The sequence below is a fragment of the Lepus europaeus genome, chromosome 2 (assembly GCF_033115175.1).
Source record: "Lepus europaeus isolate LE1 chromosome 2, mLepTim1.pri, whole genome shotgun sequence".
In the NCBI taxonomy this organism is placed as follows: domain Eukaryota; kingdom Metazoa; phylum Chordata; class Mammalia; order Lagomorpha; family Leporidae; genus Lepus; species Lepus europaeus.
The window spans coordinates 115,987,814-116,008,953 of record NC_084828.1 but is presented as its reverse complement, the minus strand read 5'-3'; the positions used below and the strand labels follow the sequence as shown (position 1 = coordinate 116,008,953).

Below are 21,140 nucleotides of genomic sequence, written 5' to 3'. Positions count from 1 at the left end.
GCACCTTCCAAATTTCTTTAGGACTATTATTTTGAATTCCTTTTCAGGATTACAGTCTATTTTCTTTGCATTCAATTTTGCTTCTGAAGAACTACAGTGTTCCTTTGTAAATGCTATTATTCTTTGTATTTTCCACACTTCTTTGTTCTCTACATTGATGTTGGTACATCAGGTCTAATGGTATCCTCTTCTAATCTTTTTTTTTTTTTTTTTTTTTTTTTTTTTGTGACAGGCAGAGTGGATAGTGAGAGAGAGAGACAGAAAGAAGTGTCTTCCTTTTTGCCGTTGGTTCACCCTCCAATGGCCGCTGCGGCCGGCGCATCGCGCTGATCCGAAGCTAGGAGCCAGGTGCTTCTCCTGGTTTCCCATGCAGGTGCAGGGCCCAAGGACTTGGGCCATCCTCCACTGCCTTCCCGGGCCATAGCAGAGAGCTGGCCTGGAAGAGGGGCAACCGGGATAGAATCCGGCGCCCCAACCGGGACTAGAACCCGGTGTGCCGGCGCCGCAAGGCGGAGGATTAGCCTGTTAAGCCACGGCGCCGGCCCCCTCTTCTAATCTTATGCAGCAGATTTTATAAGGAAAGACTCTCATTTAGGTGTGATGTATGGTGTTAGGAAGGTAGGAGTTTAGGCTTTAGTTCTGAGTAAGAATGGAAGTGTTGTCTTCACGTTATTTCTTCAGTTTGAACAACATTAGTGGTGTCTACAAGTGTTTCAATGAACTGCACGCATTTGTGGAAGTAGAGGTATGAATTTACAATGGATAATGACTGTCAAAGATGTATCTCCACTGCCCCATAGAATTGAAGGATGAGAGTGGGGTATATTTCATCAGGCCCTACAGATTCAACCATGTATGAGAGCATAACATTTGACAATATCTGCTTATGTGGCATAGATCATAGAAGGGCATGCCTCAGGAACTGAAGAGATGACAACCTGTGGCAGTGATAACAGCTGTAAAGCTGAGAATATTCATGTTGGGATGTGCCTAAAGGTCCTGCAGAAGTGACTGCAGATCACAATCGCAGCAGCTATGACACAGAAGTGCTGTCTATGGAAGGGTGTGTCCTTATGCCTCTTAGAAGTAAGTTCCAATGAATGCAGACTCTGGCTGTGGTAGCCAGGAGGCTCAAGCCATGGGCTATGGAGAGACTTGTCCTCAGGCCTCACAGAGCAAGAGCTTGTGGCAGAGGTCCTTCGTGGCAGCTACCACAATGACGGAATTTCCTTTTGCCACCAGTACAAGATGGACTTTAGCATTGGCTCTGTTGGCAACATGATGCTGTACTGGAGCAGCCTGGCCTCTGCAGGTTGCAGGAGGCCCAAGGTGAGTTTCTTTTCTAAAGGAAGGACATGACAGGGATCCAATGCAGTTCCCCAAACTGGATTCAAAGCCTGTGAGTTCTGTACACTCTCTTGTGGTTCAAACTTTAATACAGATATTATGGGGCTGCTAAGGCTTTATTACTTTTTCCAAGTAGTGTGGAGTCTCTGCCTTCTACTCTAAGCGGGGTTCAGTGGTTTTAATGATAGAATTATTTGCTCCTCTCTGTGTGTTATCATCCTAATTCTCTGTGCCTGTTAGGATTCCTGTCACTCCCTTGGTGAGTCCTAATGTTCTTCAAGTCATTCTCTTTGAAATGAGGTTGTCCCTTGTTGTCCTGTTTCTTTTCTGTGAGGAGGCAAACACAAGTCACTTCTAATCAGCCAGCTAGGACTGAAAATCACAATTTTACAAAATTTAACATTCCACTAAATACAGAATTCAGGAAGCAGTAAGCAGAAAAACGACTGTTCCTCAAGAGTATATACAAGGGCTATAAAAAATAAATTTCAAATCGTCAGTTTTGTATTCTGTAATTAGTTACTGAAAATCAGGGAAAACATGCTATATTTATCTTTGTGGGACTGGCTTATTTTACCAAGCATAATAATCACCAATGGAACCCATTTTGTGGTGGAAGATAGAATTTCATTCTTTTTACAGCTGGGAGTATTCCATCATGTATATCTACCACAAATTCTTCATCTGTACATCAGTTGATGGGGATCTGGATTGAATCCATATCTTAGCTATTGTGAGTTGAGCTGCTATAAGCATTTAAAGATTCATTTATTTGAAAGTCAGATTTACAAAGAGGAAGGGAGAGACAGAGGTTTCCATCTATTGGTTAACTCTCCAGATGCCCACAACGACCATGGTGGGGTTAGGCTGAAACCAGGAACTTCATCCAGGTCTCCCAAATGGGTGGCAGGGACCTAAGCACTTGGGTCATTCTCCATTGTTTTTCCTAGACCATTAATTGGGAGCTGGATCAGAAGTGGAGCAGGGGCTGGCACTGTGGCTTAGCTGGTGAAGCTAAGCAATGCCAGCATCTCATGTGGGCTCTGGTTCGAGTCCTGGTTACTCCACTTCTGATCCAGCTCTCTGCTATGGCCTAGGAAAGCAATATATGATGGCCCTAATACTTGGGCCTCTGCACGCACCTGGGGGACCCGGCAGAAGCTCCTGGCTCATGACTTAGGATAGGTACAGCTCAGCACGTTGTGGCCATCTGGGAAGTGAACCAGAGGATAGAAGACCTCATTCTCTCTCCCTGTAACTCTGACTTTCAAATAAATAAACAAATAGACCTTTATTTTTAAAAAGAAGAAGAAAAGAAGAAGTGGAGCATCTGACACACAATTTGGTGTAAATATGGCTTTGTTGGCTCTGCAGGCAGCAGCATTACCCATTACACAAGCTACACATTCGGCTAGCCCCTTAAATGTGATCTTTAATTTAAAAGTTATAATAGAAATTGTATGGATAAATTTGACATTAAAATTTGGGTTTTGTAATCCTAAGCTTTCTAAACAGTTTTTTTTTTTTTTTAGACAGGCAGAGTGGACAGTGAGAGAGAGAGAGAGACAGAGAGAAAGGTCTTCCTTTTGCCGTTGGTTCACCCTCCAATGGCCGCCGCGGTAGGCGCGCTGCGGCCAGCGCACCGCGCTGATCCGATGGCAGGAGCCAGGTGCTTATCCTGGTCTCCCATGGGGTGCAGGACCCAAGTACCTGGACCATCCTCCACTGCACTCCCTGGCCACAGCAGAGAGCTGGCCTGGAAGAGGGGCAACCGGGACAGGATCGGCGCCCCGACCGGGACCAGAACCCGGTGTGCCGGCGCCGCAAGGCGGAGGATCTAAACAGTTTTAACTTGTATTTTGATCTTTTCATTCTGATCATCCTATTTCAATTAGAAATGTAGATGTGAGCAAAATGTTTTTATATAAAAGTTCTCAAATGGAACTTTATGTGAATCAATTAATTATTTTATTAAATGAAAGCTATTTTCATTGGGTTTTAACCTCATGTTCACTCCTCATAAATACAGGATAAGGTTAAGCTTTGGTTTATAACAAAATATCTCTACTTGCTTTGGCCAGATGTCCACTTTTGAATGGACAGCAGCATTGAAAGAAACCCAAATACTATGAAGATTTAATTAAATCTTGAGAGTTTTGGTCAGAAGCAATGGTAACATAGAAACATGAGATATTGCTCTTAGACACATTCATAAATCTTGAATTACTATCTTGGCCATCAGGTTGGTAATCACAATATGCTTCATATAGTGAGAGTCTTACACACTGTGGTGCTGTGGGTTAATGCCCTGGCCTGGGGTGCCGGCATCCTATATGGGCGCTCCACTTCCACATCCAGCTGGGAAAACAGTGGAGGATGGCCCAAGTCCTCGGGCCTCTGCACCTGAGAAGAAGACCTAGAGGAAGCTCCTGGCTCCTGGCTTCGGATTGGTGCAGCTCCAGCCATTGTGGCCAATTGGGGAGTGAACTATCTAGTGGAAGACTTCTCTCTCTCTTTCTCTCTGCCTCTTCTCTCTGTGTAACTCTGACTTTCAAATAAATAAAATAATTTTTTTAAAAAAATGACAATTAATGTACGAAAAAGTAACAAGTAGCCAAAATATCTTTAAGTATACTTATTCATGATTTTCAACTAAATTCAGCAAATCAAAACCATAATGAGGGGCCAGTGTTGTGGTGTAGATTAGTTCTCCATCTGTGGTGCCAGCATCCCATATGGATGCTTGTTCTAGTCCTGGATGCTCCTCTTCTGATCCAGCTCTCTGCTGATGGCCTGGGAAAGCAGTGGAAGATGGCCAGAGTCCTTGGGCCCTTGCACAAGCATGGGAGACCTAGAGGATGTCCTGACTCCTGGCTTTGGATCGGCATAGCTCCAGCTGTTGCGACCATTTGGGGAGTGAACCGGCGGATGGAAGACTTTTCTCTGTCTCTACCTCTCACTGTCTGTAACTCTGCCAATCAAATAAAAAAAAAAATAATGAGCTATAACCAAATTCTCATTGGACTAGCAAAAATAAAAGTAAATAATGCTAACTGTCACGAATGCTACCAAGAATTCACAGCAAGACCTGTGTAGAAAAAAAAAAAAAATTGCGTAGCTCAGGTCTTGGTTTCCTAATACCATTATTTAATAAAAGGACAACATACAACAGGATAAATGGCTCATTTTAGGAATATTATATCAAAATAATTGGTGAGCCTGCAGCATATATTGTGGTGTCAGAAAGTGAAGCACTGCTATAAGAATTAATACATAAGGCAAGCTCCAACTCAAGACTTCCCCCCATGGGCCAAAACTGACACAATTTAAATAAAATTTAAAGATTTGATTAAAATTATAAGAGTTAAATAAATATCCTAAGTCCATAGAAATATAAGCATGTTTAGATAAATATAAAAATTCAGTAGAAATTACAACTATCTCGTGCAGAAAACTTTGAAATAATAGTTGTAAGGGGAATGAACAAAATAGGAACTTACCACTAGCACACGATAATAAAAATTGTTGCCTGCAAGATCCACTTATTACTGTTACAATTAGTGGACATGGGGCAGGCAATGTGGCACAGCAAGTTAAGCTGCCACCTGCAGTGCCAACATCTCTTATTAAAGCACTGATTCAACTCCCAACTGCTCTGCTTCAGATCCAGCCTCCTGCAATTGTGCTTAGGGAAACAAGGGAAGACAGCCCTAGTGGGTAGGTCTCTGCACCTATATGGGAGACTCTGCTGGAATTCCAGGCTCCTGGTTTTGGTCTTGCCAAGCCCCAGATGTAGTGGCCTTTCAGGGAGTAAAACAGGGAATGGAAGATCTTGTTCGGTCTTCCTCTCTCTCTCTCTCTCTCTCTATCCCTCTCTCTCTCTCTCTCTCCCTCTCTGTCTCCCTTTCAAATAAATAAAATAAATCTTTTAAAAATATTAGTGAAGAAAACTTTAATAGAGGGCACTATATTGCCATATTCTCTAATATTCCTAGAATATTAATGACTCAGTGTTTTGATGTTAACAGGTGTCCACAAAGTCTCTGATAATCTTTCTTTTGCAGATAGAAATTAATTCTCATCATTTGAATTTAATGATTCACTTCTTATGAACAGAATAGGAAGAGCCAAGCAACAATAAATTTCATGGTGGAAAATCTGGTGGACACTGTTACTTTAACCAAGTAGTAAAGTTAAACATTTACAGAATTAGTGGTAGTCTCATTGGGCTTCTGATATGACATCATGAGAAGGGCATTTTACCTGTGTGACATTATTTCCTAAACTGACAAACAAAGGTTAATCATGACAAAATAGCCAAATCCAATGGAAGTATTTTCTACAGGTCAAATTATCTGACCAGGAATCTTCAGTTAAGAAGGAAAAGTCTGAGAAATTCTTACAGAATAGAGAACATTAAGGAGATACAATGACTGAAAGTTATCGTGACATCCTGGATTTGATTATGGATCTAGAAAATGACATTAACGGGAAAACTTGAAATAGAAAGAAAATTTTAGTTTTGTTAATAATATCATCAATTGGCTAGTCTGATCAAGAATCCATGTTATGGAAAAGGTTAGCCTTAGAGATAACTGGATAAAGGGTATACAGTAACTCTCTATTCTGCTTTTAAGTCTTCTTTAGATAAAATATTATTTCAAATAAACTGTTTAAAAATGAAAACAAATCTACTTACCTCCAAGATTATGAAATAGTCCACTTCCTTATATTAAGCCATCATCTGTATTAATATCTAAAATAATTTCATTAGATAAATCTCACTGTGAACATGCTTGTTTGCTAAATTATCAAGTCCAAATGCATTTGTTTACAGAATGTCTGAAGCCTACATAGAGAAAGCTTTTGGTCCTTCCTTGCATCTCTTGCTATTTTCAGCATCTAGTAACTTGGAGTCTGGAAAAATTCTTTTTGGGTAAACAATAGAATGTGTTTCTTTTGGTGCATGAAAGAAAGCAGGGTCAACTACAGTACATAATATTCATGCTGGTTTCTTGAGTCTGTGGTATTTTAATGCATGATGTGAAACCACTTAAATTGCTTCAAAATTTCATCTATTGTTATTTAATTTAGAATGTACAAATGTAGAATAAAACAACCCTGTATGTAATTTACATAGGAACAAGTAGGTGTTATACAATGTTTTCAAAATATATTCAGTAATTCTTAGCTAATATTTTGAATAAATATTTCACAGTGATTGGAGAGATTATGAGCATTCCCTATTTAGCTTATTATACATGAAATCATACAAACAGAAAGGCAACTGTAGTGGCATAATATTAGTGTGACTAACACAATATCACGTAGCACATAATGAAAAGAATGGAAAAGGAGTAATTTCTATTAAGGCTGTGAGAAAAATGTTTAATAAATGAGCATTCTTGGAAACTTAATGAAGGGAAATGCTCAGATAAACAATATTATTTCCTATCTCTGTTGTTTGATGTAAGATGAGAAAATAAATCATGTGCTCAAGCATGCACAACCTTTCATATGTGCCCACCTTTCCTGTGCTATTGCTGTGATAAACCAATCTGACCCGGGCCAGTGCTGTGGTGCAGTGGGTTAAGCCTCCGCCTGCGATATCGACATCTCATATGGGCACTAGTTCTAATCCTGGCTGTTCTTCTTCCAATACAGCTCTCTGATATGGCCTGGGAAAGCAGTAGAAGATGGCCCAGGCGCTTGGACCCCTGCACCAGTGTGGGAGACCCAGAAGAAACTCCTGGCTCCTGCCTATCTTCCGATCAGAGCTCCAGCTGTTGTGGCCATTTGGGAAGTAAACCAGAGGATGGAAGAACTTTCTTTCTGTCTCTCTCTCTCTCTCACCGTCTGTAACTCTACCTCTCAGATAAATAAACAAAATCTTAAAAAAAATCTGATCTTTATTTCCACTTGAATAACTACAAGAAAGAAAAGGAAGCAAGAGTGCCCCTGGTAAACATACAGATAAACCATTAAAAGAAAAGCTCCAGGGGGTGGGGAGACAGAATAACTCCCATGCAAAAGTAAAGGTGATGTAAAACTGGTTTCCAGTAGTGTGATGGGGTGTTGAGAGAGTTGTCTGTACAAGAGGAATCACCCTTCAGAATGGAGAGTAGCTGAAGTGCATGCTTTGTTTATTGATAATAAATGCACAGAAAGAGAAAGCTTCGTGCCAACACTCGGTGTGGATTCAGACATGATTTCTTGTGAATTTAATAATGGAAACATCTCTGAGCAGCTGTAGGGGCCTTTGAATATGTCCAAATGTGAAATCAAGAGAGAAATTAATATATATGAGAAAACAGATATGTACATTTTAATAAAATGTAATTCTCAGACTTTCTGATTTTTATTTTTTTTACTAAGCTGTTAGTGCAAAATATTAGTCTAATATGCACAAACCACTGTGCTAGTTACAGAGGATCAAATAATGTACAAATTAGGATAGTCTCCAGCTCTGTAGAGCTCATAGTCAAATAGACAACATAAATGGGGAAAAATGAAAATAACTGTCTATTTTTTATTTGAAAATGAGGGAAAGCAAGAAAGAAAGAGAAAGAGATAGTGAGGTGGGGGAAGATAGATCTTCCATCCATTGGTTCATTCCCAAATGGCTGTAAAAACTAGGGTTTGGCCAGATTGAAGCCAGAAACCAGGAGCTTCTTCTGGGTTTCCCACATGGGTACAGGAGCCCAAGCACTTGGGCCATCTTCTGCTGCTTTCCCAGACACATTAACAGAAAGCTGGATTGGAAGTGGAGCAGCCAGGTCTTAAAATGGTGCCTATTTGGGAGGCTAGCATTGCAGGTGGCAGCTTAACCTGCTACATCACAATGCCAGCCCCAATAATTGTGTATTTATACAATTAAATCATAGCTTTTGAAAAAGAACAGCAGAAAGAGTCTAGAAGACTGAAGAGGTTGAACTTTCTAGAAAGTTTTCTTTCTCAAAGTGTTAATTATAGTATAATGTGAAGAGTGGAGAAAAACCATAATGAAAATTCTTCTTCAAACAGAGAGAACAGCATGTTCAAAAGTCCAGCAGTAAAAAGAATCTAGAGTAATTCGGAAAAAAAAAAAAAAAAAAAAAAGAATGTGGGACCAGTGCTGTGATAAAGCCACCGCCTGCAGTGCCGCATCCTAAAAGGGTGTCTTGTTGGAGTCCTGGATGCTCTACTTCCAATACAGCTCTCTGCTATGGCCTGGGAAAACAGTGAAAGATGTCCCAAGTCGTTGGGCCCCTGAACCTGTGTGGGAGACCCAGAAGAACCTCCTGGCTACTGGCTTCGGATAGGCGGAGCTCTGGTCACTATGATCATCTGGGAAGTGAACTGACAGATGGAGGGCTTCTCTCTCCCTCTGCCTCTGCCTCTCTGTAGCTCTGTTTTTCAAATAAATAAATAAATCTTTAAAAAATTAAGCATATAAATTGTAATAGGTTGGGGGAGAGTGCTGGAGAAGAAACCTATTAATGGACAAATTGATGAATTTGATTATTCGTCCAGTGATTACTTATTGATTTATTAGTAAATCAATTTTAGAACAAAACTTGTCTGGCATGCACTTTTGAAAGACTCAGAGTGTGTGGGGAATAAATATGTTAATCACATCATCAAGAAAACAAATGTATACACAAATTGTCCAGGAAGAATTCTGGGAAGGAAAGTGCTTTGGGACCAATGACAGGAGGGAGTAAGTTGTCCTCATCAGGAAAGTTAAAAGAGTTCCCTCAGGTAGTGAATGTCCTGAGAATTTAACAATGAATACAAATGAATTGAGCAATTAAGAATGGAAGAATTTTCCAAGTATAGCTGTAGAATTTTATCACTGTGGAGAAAATTATAAGGAAACCAAAGAAGTAAAAACAAGCAGTGTGCAGGGCCAGCATTGTGTGGATGCCACTGAGTCTCTGCAACTCTCCTGATCCAGCTCCCTGTCACGCACCTGGGAAGGCAGCAGATGATGGCCTAATTACTCGGGCCCCTGCACCTACATGAAAGACCCGAATGAAGCTCCTGAATCCTGGCTTTGGCCTGCTCCAGCCCTCCCCATTGTGGCCATTTGAGGAGTTAATCATCATATGGAAGATCTGTTTTTATATATCCTTTCAATTAAAAAATAAATAATTAAAATAAGTAGGTATACCAGTGTGACTAGGAAGAGTAGAGCACAAAGCGAGCTTGTGTGACGAAGGTGACCAGAAAGGAGCCAAACATTGAGGTCACATAGGTCCTTTCAAACATTTGCATCCTTATTCTAGGAGCAAAGTGTCGTGGTGGACTTGGAGAAAGGTGGCAATATTCAGGGTAAATATATTTGAGAGTGAAATAGGTAAGCATAGAGGTAACATTAACCATTCTAACATAAACTGATGAATAACAGGAACACTCACTGAGATGGGGAAATACAGTGGCTGGGCAACATATCTGATAAAGGAAATTAAAAGTTGAGTTTTGCCTGGGCACAGCATGGGAGACCAGGAGGAAGCACCTGGCTCCTGGCTTCAGATCCGCACAGCACGCCAGCTGCAGCACACCGGCTGTAGTGGCCACTGGAGGGTGAACCAATGGAAAAGGAAGACCTTTCTCTCTGTCTCTCTCTCACATTGTCCACTCTGCCTGTCAAAAAAAAAAAAAAAAAGTTGAGTTTTAAGCAGCCTGGGAGAAGTCCAACTGGAAATTTCTCAGTTCATTCTGTCATTTTGTTTATGTATTTGCTCAAATGACAACTCTTCAGGATGCCCTTCCCTGATATCTCTTCCTAAAATTACTCTCATAGTTAGTAGTTTTTATCCCTCCCACTACTTAATATTCTATGATATTTTATGATGTTATCTGATAAATTTTTGTCTTTTTTTTATTTTGACAGGCAGAGTGGACAGTGAGAGAGAGAGAGAGACAGAGAGAAAGGTCTTCCTTTTCCATTGGTTCACTCCCCAATGGCCGCTGCGACCGGTGCACCGTGCTGGTCCAAAGCTGGGAGCCAGGTGCTTCTCCTGGTCTCCCATGCGGGTGCAGGGCCCAAGCACTTGGGCCATCCTTCACTGTCTTCCCGGGCCACAGCAGAGAGCTGGACTGGAAGAGGAGCAACCAGGACAGAATCTGGCGCCCCGACTGGGACTAGAATCCCCGGTCCTGGCGCTGCAGGCAGAGGATTAGGTTAGTGAGCCGCGGTGCCAGCCAATTTTTGTCTTGATTGTAAATTTCCTCCAGGAAAAGTTAAGCTTCATGGGGGTAGAAAATTGTCTGATTTTTAAAATATGAATTCCCTAGAAGAGTAATGGAGGCATGGTAGGTAATAAAAAGTTTGTGAATAAATACATAAATTAATGGGTAGATAAGTAAATGATAGCAAGTTGAATGTTTATTATTCACATATACAGAAATAGAGTCTTTCATGAAAATAATGGGAAAATTATCCAAAGCTTACAACAACAGACAAATCATTGCCTATTTCCGAGGGTGCTTATATCAAGAGACTAAATAAAGGAGAAGCATTTTGCTCCTATGCGTACAAATAAATTTTCATAAAAATAAATATTGAGTCAATCCTAATTGAAAGGATCTCATTATTTCTAAAATATATGTATGTGTTTTAGTTTACAATAAAACTTATGAGTTAGTTTTAGATTTCAGTAAGCCAGATAACCTTTTATAAATTCTGATATTGGGTTTATATTAATGGAGGATATTGTAATAGAACTGAGATTCCTTGCTCCTAAGTGATCTAAAATGAAAGACTAAAATTTGCTTCAAATATAGTACCAGTATTTTACTCAATAAGCAATAAAAATAGATGTTATTGGCCAAATTCTGTCAGTGAATGTAAATATAATTATTTTATAAATGATAATACAATTAAGATAGGATATTTTAATAATGTTATTTAAGAGTTGTATAACTGAAATGGGTCATTAAACTGTATTGTTATAATATACAATATAGGTCAATTACTCTTGCACTTAGAACCCCACTAAATAAGAATTATAAAAAATTATGCAAGTGCTATAAATGAGCCCTATTACGAGAGTAAAAAAGAAGGTCCCACATATGGTCCTACTTGCAGACTACAGAAAAGTTAATGTGAGCTCAGTTTTGGCAGATTAATGAGATTAACAGGACTCTATTGAAATGGAAGCATGTAAAGAAAGAATAAAAGAGAGCAGAAGATAATTTGTAGGAATTCATGGAGATGTGAAATACGTGACACGTTCACAAAATCTTTATATTTTTACCTCAGTATAGTTTTGTTTGGAGGAATAGCAGGGAATGGTCTAAGCAAATAAGGCAGGAACTGCTTAGAGAGGGAATGGCAGTCAGCTAAGTACCGTGGACTTTACACTTTATGAAATGCAGTGCCATTTAAGGATTTTAAGTGGGCTGACAGCATTTATATTTTAGAAAGGTCACTTCTAATTTGATTTGAAGAAAGGTCTCTAGATGAGCAAAGAAAGATACTATTTAAAATCCCTCTTTAAATATTGCCATTGAAGCACTCCTCACAGCAGAGAAAAGTGATTCAGACCTTAGGAATCTAGTTGGGGAAATCCAGAAATGCTCACTGGTTGCAAGGAGGAATCAGAAGTGCAAGTTTAAATGTAAATATTCTAACCTACTTGTAAAAATAATATTTGCACTTCTCCACTAATTGTTAACACTCTATTTTCCTCTAAAAATTCTTCTGAGTAAAATAGCCCAAGGGGGAAAAAAAAAAAAAAAAAAAAAACTTGTTTCACACTTTGCAACCCAGTGGGGGAGACATATGAAATTTAAAAAATAGTACCACAAACACAAACACAATTTTATAAATTGAAAATGAGGTATGCCTAGCAGAGAAATTTTACATAGGCACATATAGACCATTGACAAAATCATACAAAACACAGCAGAAACAACACAAAATTTTACTATCAAATTAACATATGAATAATTGCACAAGAAAATGTTATGGGATACTGTATGAACAAATCCATATTCCATCTTAAGAAAAATTACATTTTAGAGATGCTATTTTAAAGACCTTAATTTTCAAAATTCATATGTAAGGAATCTTTATCGGCTGATTGCATACTATCTTATAAAATATATTTGAAATTTGCATTATTTTGCATTATCAGTAATTTAAAATTTTGAACCATGAGTAGGATACAATCCCATCTTAATGACTCTGGTGCCATTTTTAGAATGAAAATTCAAGAAATAAGTGCCTAGAAAAGACCCTTATTATAACTGATTATGCCATTTTCATTTCTCTTTCCTGAGAAATAAAAAATACATTAAAATTTAGTAATAAATGTAGAACTTCATTTTTGCTATATTCTTCTATACTGTTGGGAATTTTTAGATTCCATATTTCATCCAATCTCTTAAATACCTGATATTTAAGGTTACATCTCTGTCTGAAATCCCATGCTGTTTTGATATATAATTCAAGTTTTATATATATACATATATATATATATATTCATTTACTATGTTAAAATACAATTGAATAAATATCTACTTGTCTGAAAAAGGATGCCTCAACATAGTAGCTGAATACTGCCTGGTATATACTGATGACATCTCTATCACCAAACTTTTCTTCTGCTTTGAGGAATACCATGGTCTTTGTCTTCTGATTACCAAATATTCTCCATGTAACTGATACTCTGTTATCTACAGGTTCTTGAGTGATACGCTTGCAGGCCTATGGCAAATTTGTACTGGACCAACATTTATGTGCTCCAGAATAGTCCTTGCATCCCATCTGATTCATAGGAAAACACATTTTTGCTTTCTTATGCAAAAGTCCCATTCTTTATACCAGTTCTTTCCGTTTTTCTATTCTCTTCTTCACCACAAAGTAGCTAGACTTTCATGGAGTTGTGTCTGATTTCAGCATATGTGTATGGGTAGGTAACAGTGGGAAATATGAAGACTATATAATCAGATGATTGTCAAGTTTAGAAGCTGCAATGTACTATCTGACTTTGTTTGTAACATTTACACCTGATATTAATTTCCATTTCAAGAAGATCTGTACTTGGGGTCCAGGCTCATTCAGGGACACCCATAGGATTCAATTTCCTAAAGGGAAATGTAAAAACTTAATAGGATATTATTCTAACATATACAAATAACTATAATATAAGATAAATGAATATTGTCAAACATTTCTTATTGTTGACATTTCTTATGAAAACAGAAGAGATGGAAACAAATTTTGCCCAGAAGAATTGGGACTTGAGTTTAGAGAAAGTTCCATTTGACATTTAAAAAATTGATAAAAATAAAATGAAAGAAAAGGAATATCAAGCAAACTTCAAAAATAAAGGTTTGGAATTAAAAACGATTAAAGAAATGCTTTCAATTTATGGCCCACAGTCTATAGTGACAGCATTTCATAGTAAGTTATTAGAAATGCAAATTCTTTTTCCAGCCCAAATCTATTGAGTGAGAAATTTTGGTTATATGTAAACTAACATGGTTTCCAGATGATTGTGAAGCATGTAAACATTTGAAAAACATCAGAGAAATATCTTTCTAAAAAAAAGTAAATATTATAAGGATGTGCATTAAAACAGTTTTGGGATTAGCAAGTGATCACTTATGAAATATTTGATGTCTTAAACATATGATCCATCTGCTTATAATAGACTTTACAAGAAAATACCCAATGAAAAAGGCAAGAAGGAGAGTTGTTAGTGTCACCCCTCTCCTAACCCCAATCTGGAACAGGCAATAAAGAATCAAAATTCATCAAAAGAATAGTATGAAAGGAAACTTAATTCAGTCTTAAAACTCTGTGACCACCCCTCTAGAGTGAGATACAACACTAGATAGAGCCCTGAGGATCCTTTACCTAGGCCAGTACTGACAGATGCCACTTCAATGCTTGCACAAGAATCAGATGGAAATCTGCACTCTGGAACAATGAACTAGTGTTTTAGTCTACACCCTCAGCCTCATGAGGACCTGACACATATCTTCGAGACAGTGACGGATCCTGTGACTGAGTTTAGGCTGTAATCCAGTTTACTGCCAGCATGGATGGTGAAGGAACTATCTTAACCAACCCTTCCTCAATTTTGGGTAGACAGCAAAGTGCATGCCTCCAGCAACTTGGAAATAGGACACCAGAGTGAGCACAGGACTGCTCCCTTAGAATTTGGTAGAAGCTAAGAACGATGCTGTCTAAGCAACAAGTAATTTTTCTGATTGAGAGGCAAATAGAACCTGATAGAAGGGGCTTGATAATAATCTGGTGGGCTTTAGGCCTTGTAAGTTAAGAGGCCCAGAACTATCTATCTCTTCACATGGGGAATATCCTAAGGGAGGTGTGAACCTCCTAGGGGAAGGCACTCTGTTGACTTTCATTACTTGGCTGGCCTGGGAGGAGAGCTGACCAGGTAAAGGCAGGGGGCATCTCTAACAAGAAATTTACAGTTCTGCCTGCAATGTTGCTGACCCTACTTGACCATACCCTCAGCTGCAGTGGTCACTTTGGAAGTTGGGCTGAGTGAAGGGCTTTTCAGCTTAGAGCCAATAAGATCTGTGGCTCTGACCTGGGCATCCTTCGACTCCAGGGCAGGTCCATCTCCAGTGATCCAACTCTTGGCAGAGCTGCCAGGGCTCTTCACAAGCTGACTTCTGCTGAAGTCCAGGCTTACCACTTTGAAAGCCACTGCAGTGGACTGGCCTGTTGGGTCTCCTTGAGGGCAGATCACTGTACAGATCAGCCATTAATAGGTCTGCCACCCGTTGCTTCTGATGCCTAGCTTTCTTTTCCTCCTGGTTTGTGTTAAAGCAGACCAGAGGATGCAAGTCAAGGGAGTGCCCAAGTCTCATCTCTAATCTTCGGTGGCCTGAACTATAAGTCTATAGTCACAGGCATGTTCTGTAGTAGTTTTTCTAAGGTAGACAATGCCCATGAGGAAAATTATATTCTCACTTTAAAACTTTCTTTCCCTTTGGTCTGAAAGGGAGGTTTCTTCTACTTACTGTATACTTCGCTGATGGCGAAGTGAATCTAGCTATGAGATTATTATTTAAGTTCTTATTTTGGCTATGCTATTACAGAAAAATGTTAGCCATCTCTTTTATAAGGTCTAAAGATTAAATTGTGCGTCCTACAGATTCCTTTATATTAGAATTAGTTTCCTACCTTGAAGAGAATAGAGAAATGAAAGAACAAGTTGGGCTTAGAATAGAGAAATGAGGGAGCAAGACCTAGATCGCTTGATGACAATAGCAATATTACATGAATACTTAGCAAACCGTTTCAACCATTAGATAACAACTTAAGAAAACATTTACCAGAAGGTCCAATGCCTTCTATAAATTTTAAGAATCATGTATTTGAAAACACCTCTTAAATATCTAACATGGTGTAGTTTGTTTAACCAGTAAACTTAAGCACAACCATCTAAAATGTTTTTAGTTTCTTTCTACCAACAAGTTTAAAACATATGATACACAGATTCAGGTCACACAAATTAAAATGTTCTATTTGCCTCTCAATCAGAAAAATTACTTGTAGCTTAGACAGCATCGTTCTTAGCTCCTCTGTCCTTTGTTCTAGGCCCTGTCTAGTGCACTTGGGCCTCATTCCTTTGTAATCATAACCTCTACTCTACCACCAATGGCTCTACTCCCAACCTGTGTGTACTGATGGTCCTCTTCCCCACTTAATGCTGTATAATTGTTCAAACCTGGTAAATGCCACTCTTAGGATCATTGGTTACTATCCTCACTCTGTCTTTTATGACCTTGTCTAAATATGATCAGAGTCGGCAAACTTGGAAGGCTTCCATAGCCTTGGCAACTCATGACAACAGCCTAGGATGGTTACTGGCGCCATAAACTAGAGTGTCAATTTGTTGGGTCAACATCAGGAGCCACTGTGCACTTGCTCCTCATGTGGGATCTCTGTCCTTAATGTGCTGTACATTTTGATTTAATGCTATAACTAGTACTCCAACAGTATGTTTCACTTTGTGTTTCTATGTGGGTGCAAACTGTTGAAATCTTTATACTAAATTGATCTTCTGTATATAAAGAGAATTGAAAATGAATCTTGATGCAAATGGAAGGGGAGAGGGAGTGGGAGAGGGGAGGGTTGCGGGTGGGAGGGAAGTTATGGGAGGGGGAATCCACTGTAATCCATAAGCTGTACACTGGAAATTTATATTCATTAAATAAAAGTTAAAAAAATAAAAAAAAATAAAGACTTTATGACCAATAAAAAAAAAAAAGAATTTAGTAGAAGCCTGGTAAAACTCATCATTGAAAAAATCTTGATTATCTTTGTGTTCAGGCCAGCGCATGTACAAAAGAGTTTCTGCAACAAATCCATTGCCAAGAGTAGATATGTGGCCCCATTGATTAGATATATATCCTGGTCAGCATCACATGAGGCTGGTTACATCAGTCTCAACCTGCAAGACCACCTTAGCAGCATGTAACCCATAGCAAACTAGCACTTGATTATAACCCATACTATGCTAGTCTTAGAGGGCTGTGGGTTCTGGTAGAAATTTAGCATTGTGGCATTTGTGGCCACAGGACTGCTTACTCCATTCCTCACCCTTACCCAGACAGCATAACATGAAGGGACTTAATTGTCTAGCAAAGGATAAAAATGCATTGCTTAGAACCTGAGGCTGGAAACATGGAGGCCCATGAATCCCTACTGGACTTTGAGATGACACTACCAGAACATCAGATGTATTCCTGTCACATCAGGGACCAGAATTATGACTCAGGAATTCCAGGCCAACCCTTCCATGAATTCTACTAATAAAGAATGAAGGAGACACATGACTTTAAACCCTACCCTATAGGTTACCACCACGATCCATGTACCACTGTAGAGAACCAGCAGAACCTCCCATGCTCCCATTGCTGATGTCATCAATTATAGTGGAAGAACATATTGGGAAATGTAATTCAGAACCTAACTGGAACTAATGCCAAATAACTGACAGAGGACACATCTTTAAAAAAGCTCCTGTTAAAAGTCACAGAGTCAAGTGATCAACAGGTATTCAAATGTCAAGGTAGAAATACAGAGAAATACAGGAAATATAAAAAAGCAAGGCATTATAGGCCCACAAAGGAAAAAATAAACACATTAGTAATAGATTCTAAAGAAAATGAGAGTGATAAAATGTTTTATCAAAAGTTCAGTTCAGTGCCACGGCTCACTAGGCTAATCCTCCACCTGTGGCGCTGGCACACCGGGTTCTAGTCCCGGTCGGGACTTCAGATTCTGTCCCACTTGCTCCTCTTCCAGTCCAGCTCTCTGCTGTGGCCCAGGAAGTCAGTGGAGGATGGCCCAAGCGCTTGGGCCCTGCTCCCGCATGGGAGACCAGGAGGAAGCACCTGTCTCCTGCTTTCGGATTGGCGCAGTGTGCCGGCCTTAGCGACAATTTGGGGGAGGTGAACCAACGGAAGGACGATCTTTCTCTCTGTCTCTCTCTTTCAATGTCTAACTCTGCCTGTCAAAAAAAAAAAAAAAGAGTTCAAAAGAATCAGGAAGATGTTACAAGAAATAAGAATACATAGTCAGTTTAATAAAACAGAAAAACAATGCCTGATAGGAATGACAAAATCAATGGAGAGCAAGATCTTGAAAAAGAACCAAAGGTACATCTTGAAAAAGAACTATATAAGTTAGGTAGGAAGTACAGTTGAAGTACCACCACCTGTGACACTGGCATCACATGTAGGCACCAGGTTATATCCCAGTTGCTCCACTTCTGATCTAGCTCCCTGCTAATGGCCTGGGAAAAAGGAGCAAAAGACTAACCAAGAGTGTTTGGACCTCTGTCACTCATGTGGAGAGAACTATATGAAGTGTTTACTTCCTGGCCTGTCCCTGGCTGCGGCTGCAGTCATCTGATGAATAAAACAGCCGCTGAAATATCTCTCTCTTTCTCTCTCTCTCCCTTTCCCTCTCTCTCTGTCTCTCTCTCTCTCCCTCTCTATGTCTCTTTCTCTCTCACACTCTCTGTCACTCCCTCTCTGTAACTCTAGCTTTCAAAAATGAATAAATAAATCTTTAGAAAAATAAAAAGAAGTATAGTTGAAAGCCTCTTTTTGAGGAAAGAAAAGATAGGTGTGTGAAATGCACTACATCTAGTAGAAGAAAGAAAATTTGAATTTGAAAACAGGCTTTTTGAAATGTATGAATAAGACAGAAAAAAGGGGGAAGGGAAATTAAAAACAAAAAGAATGAAAAGATACTCAGATTTTGGAGCTTGACTAAATGAATAAATATTTGAATGTTAAGGCTCTGTGAAGGAATAAGTGAGGAATAAAAGCATAAAAAATCTATTCAATGGAACTATAGCCAAAAATTTTCCAGATCTTGAGGAAGATATTGATAACTGGTACAAGAGGTCCATGTGGGCCGGCGCTGCGGCTCACTAGGCTAATCCTCCGCCTTGCAGCGCCGGCACACCGGGTTCTAGACCTGGTTGGGGCGCCGGATTCTATCCTTGTTGCCCCTCTTCCAGGCCAGCTCTCTGCTATGGAAGACTTTTCTCTCTGTCTCTCTCTCTCTCTCTCTCTATCCACTCTGTCTGTCAAACAAACAAACAAACAAACAAAAACACAAAGAAAAAATTCTAAAATTTGCAAGAGAAAGGCACAAAGCCAAATTTAAAAGATACCTCCATTAAACTAATAGAAGGTATATAAGCAGAAATATTGCAGACCAGAAGGGAATGGTATAATGTATTCCAGGTTCTGGAAGAAAATACAACTATGAATGTTGTGCCTAGCAAAGTTAAGTAGAAACTGAGGGATTTCATTACCACCATATCAGCCTTACAAAAGATATATTAGGGAGTCACATATGTAGAAGCAAAAGAAAGCTAGTTACCATCATGAAAACATGTGACAGTATAAAAATCACTAGAAAAAAAAATGTTCAAAATAACCAGTAGATGTTTTTAATGACAGGATTATGACATTACTTACCTGTAATTTCCCGAGGTAAAAGCTACAGACTGAATGGATTAAAAAAAATTACCAAACAATATTCTGTATAAAAGAAACCTACTTCACTACAACGACACACAAACACCCAGATGAGAAACAAAATCATACCAACAAAAAACAAAAGAAATTAGAAGTATCTGTACTTATATCAAACAAGCTAGACTTTAAGTCAAAAACTGCAAAAAGAGAAAAATATCATGGCATGATGATCAATGAATAAATTAAGCAGTAAGGCATGATAATTATAAATGTTTATGTACCTAAAACGGTAGCATCAAATTTCATAGAATAGTGCTAGAACCAAAGGGAGAGATAGCTCCAAAGCAATAATAGTAAAGGTTTCATCATCTCATTTTAATCAATGGGCAGGTAAACTAGACAAAAAAAATATCAACTATGAAACATCAGAGCTCAACTTCTTTAAACCAAATGGACCTTGCAGACCTCTCTAGAAAATATTATCAAACAGCTGCAGGATACAAATTCTTTTCATCAGTCTGTAGACCATTCTCTAAAGTCAACAATGTCTTAAGCCACAAAGCAAGTTTCAACAAATTTTAAAATTCAAGATCATATCTTGTATTTTTTTCTTAGCATGATGGGATAAAATAAGAAATCAATAATAAAGCAAACTTTATTAATTATACAAGTGCATTGACCGGCGCCACGGCTCACTTGGCTAATCCTCCACCTGTGGTGCCAGCACCCCAGGTTCTAGTCCAGGTTGGTGTGCTGGATTCTGTCCTGGTTGCCCCTCTTCCAGTCCACCTCTCTGTTGTGGCCTGGGAAGGCTGTGGAGGATGGCCCAAGTGCTTGGGCCTTGCACCTGCATGGGAGACCAGGAGAAGCACCTGGCTCCTGCCTTCGGATCGGCGCAGCGCCAGCCGTAGCGGCCTTTTGGGGGTGAACCAACAAAAGGAAGACCTTTCTCCCTCTGTCTCTCTCTCTCTGTCTCTCTCTCTCTCTCTCTCTCTCTCTCACTGTCTAACTCTGCCAGTCAAAAAAAAAAAAAAAGTGCATGAAGACTGAACAATATACTTCTGAACAAACAATGGCTTACTAAAGAAATTAAAAGGGAACACGGGGACATGTGTTTTATGTAGCTGTTATATCATTCAGGATGCCTGAGTTCCATATTGAAGTACCCAGCTTTGAGTCCTGGCTCTGTTACTGGTTTTAGCTTCCTGCCAACGCACACTCTTGGAGGCAGCAGTTAATGGCTCATGTATTTGGATCTTTGACACATTCATGGGTGTCCTGGATGTGGTTTCCTGTTACAGCTTCAGCTTACTCAACCCTGGCAGTTGTGAGCATTTGCTGAGAAAGTCAATAAATGGGAGATCTGTCTATCTGTTTGTTTTTTTGTATCTCTGTTTCTCACATTAAAAAGAAAAAAAAACTTAAATGGTTCCTTGAAATAAATAAGAATGAAAACATATCGAAACATATGGAACACAGTAAAAGCAATAAATAAAAGAATGCTTATAACAATAAGCACCTATGCCAAATTATAAGTTTTCAAGTGAACAACCTCACTATGCATCCTAAGGATCATAGCAAGGACTGGAACATAAATAAATAAGATATAGACAACCAAAAATATATTGAAGTCAATGAAAAGAAGGGCTGATTTTTGGAAAAAACATAGTCAATAATTGTTTAGCTATACTAACCAATAAAAAATCTTCAAACAAAGTCAGAGATGAAAACATAGCAGATGCTTGTGAAGATGTGGAGAAAAGGGAACCCTTATGTATTACTGGTGGGAATGCAAAGTAGTACCATTATGTAGTTTTCTC

The 21,140-nt window shown here is 39.0% G+C and overlaps 1 pseudogene; it reads left to right on the top strand.

Moving 5' to 3' along the window:
* The first annotated feature begins 1,096 nt into the window (after positions 1 to 1,096).
* The window catches only part of LOC133751579 (heat shock cognate 71 kDa protein-like), a 35,020-nt pseudogene continuing 14,976 nt past the window's right edge, over positions 1,097 to 21,140 (top strand).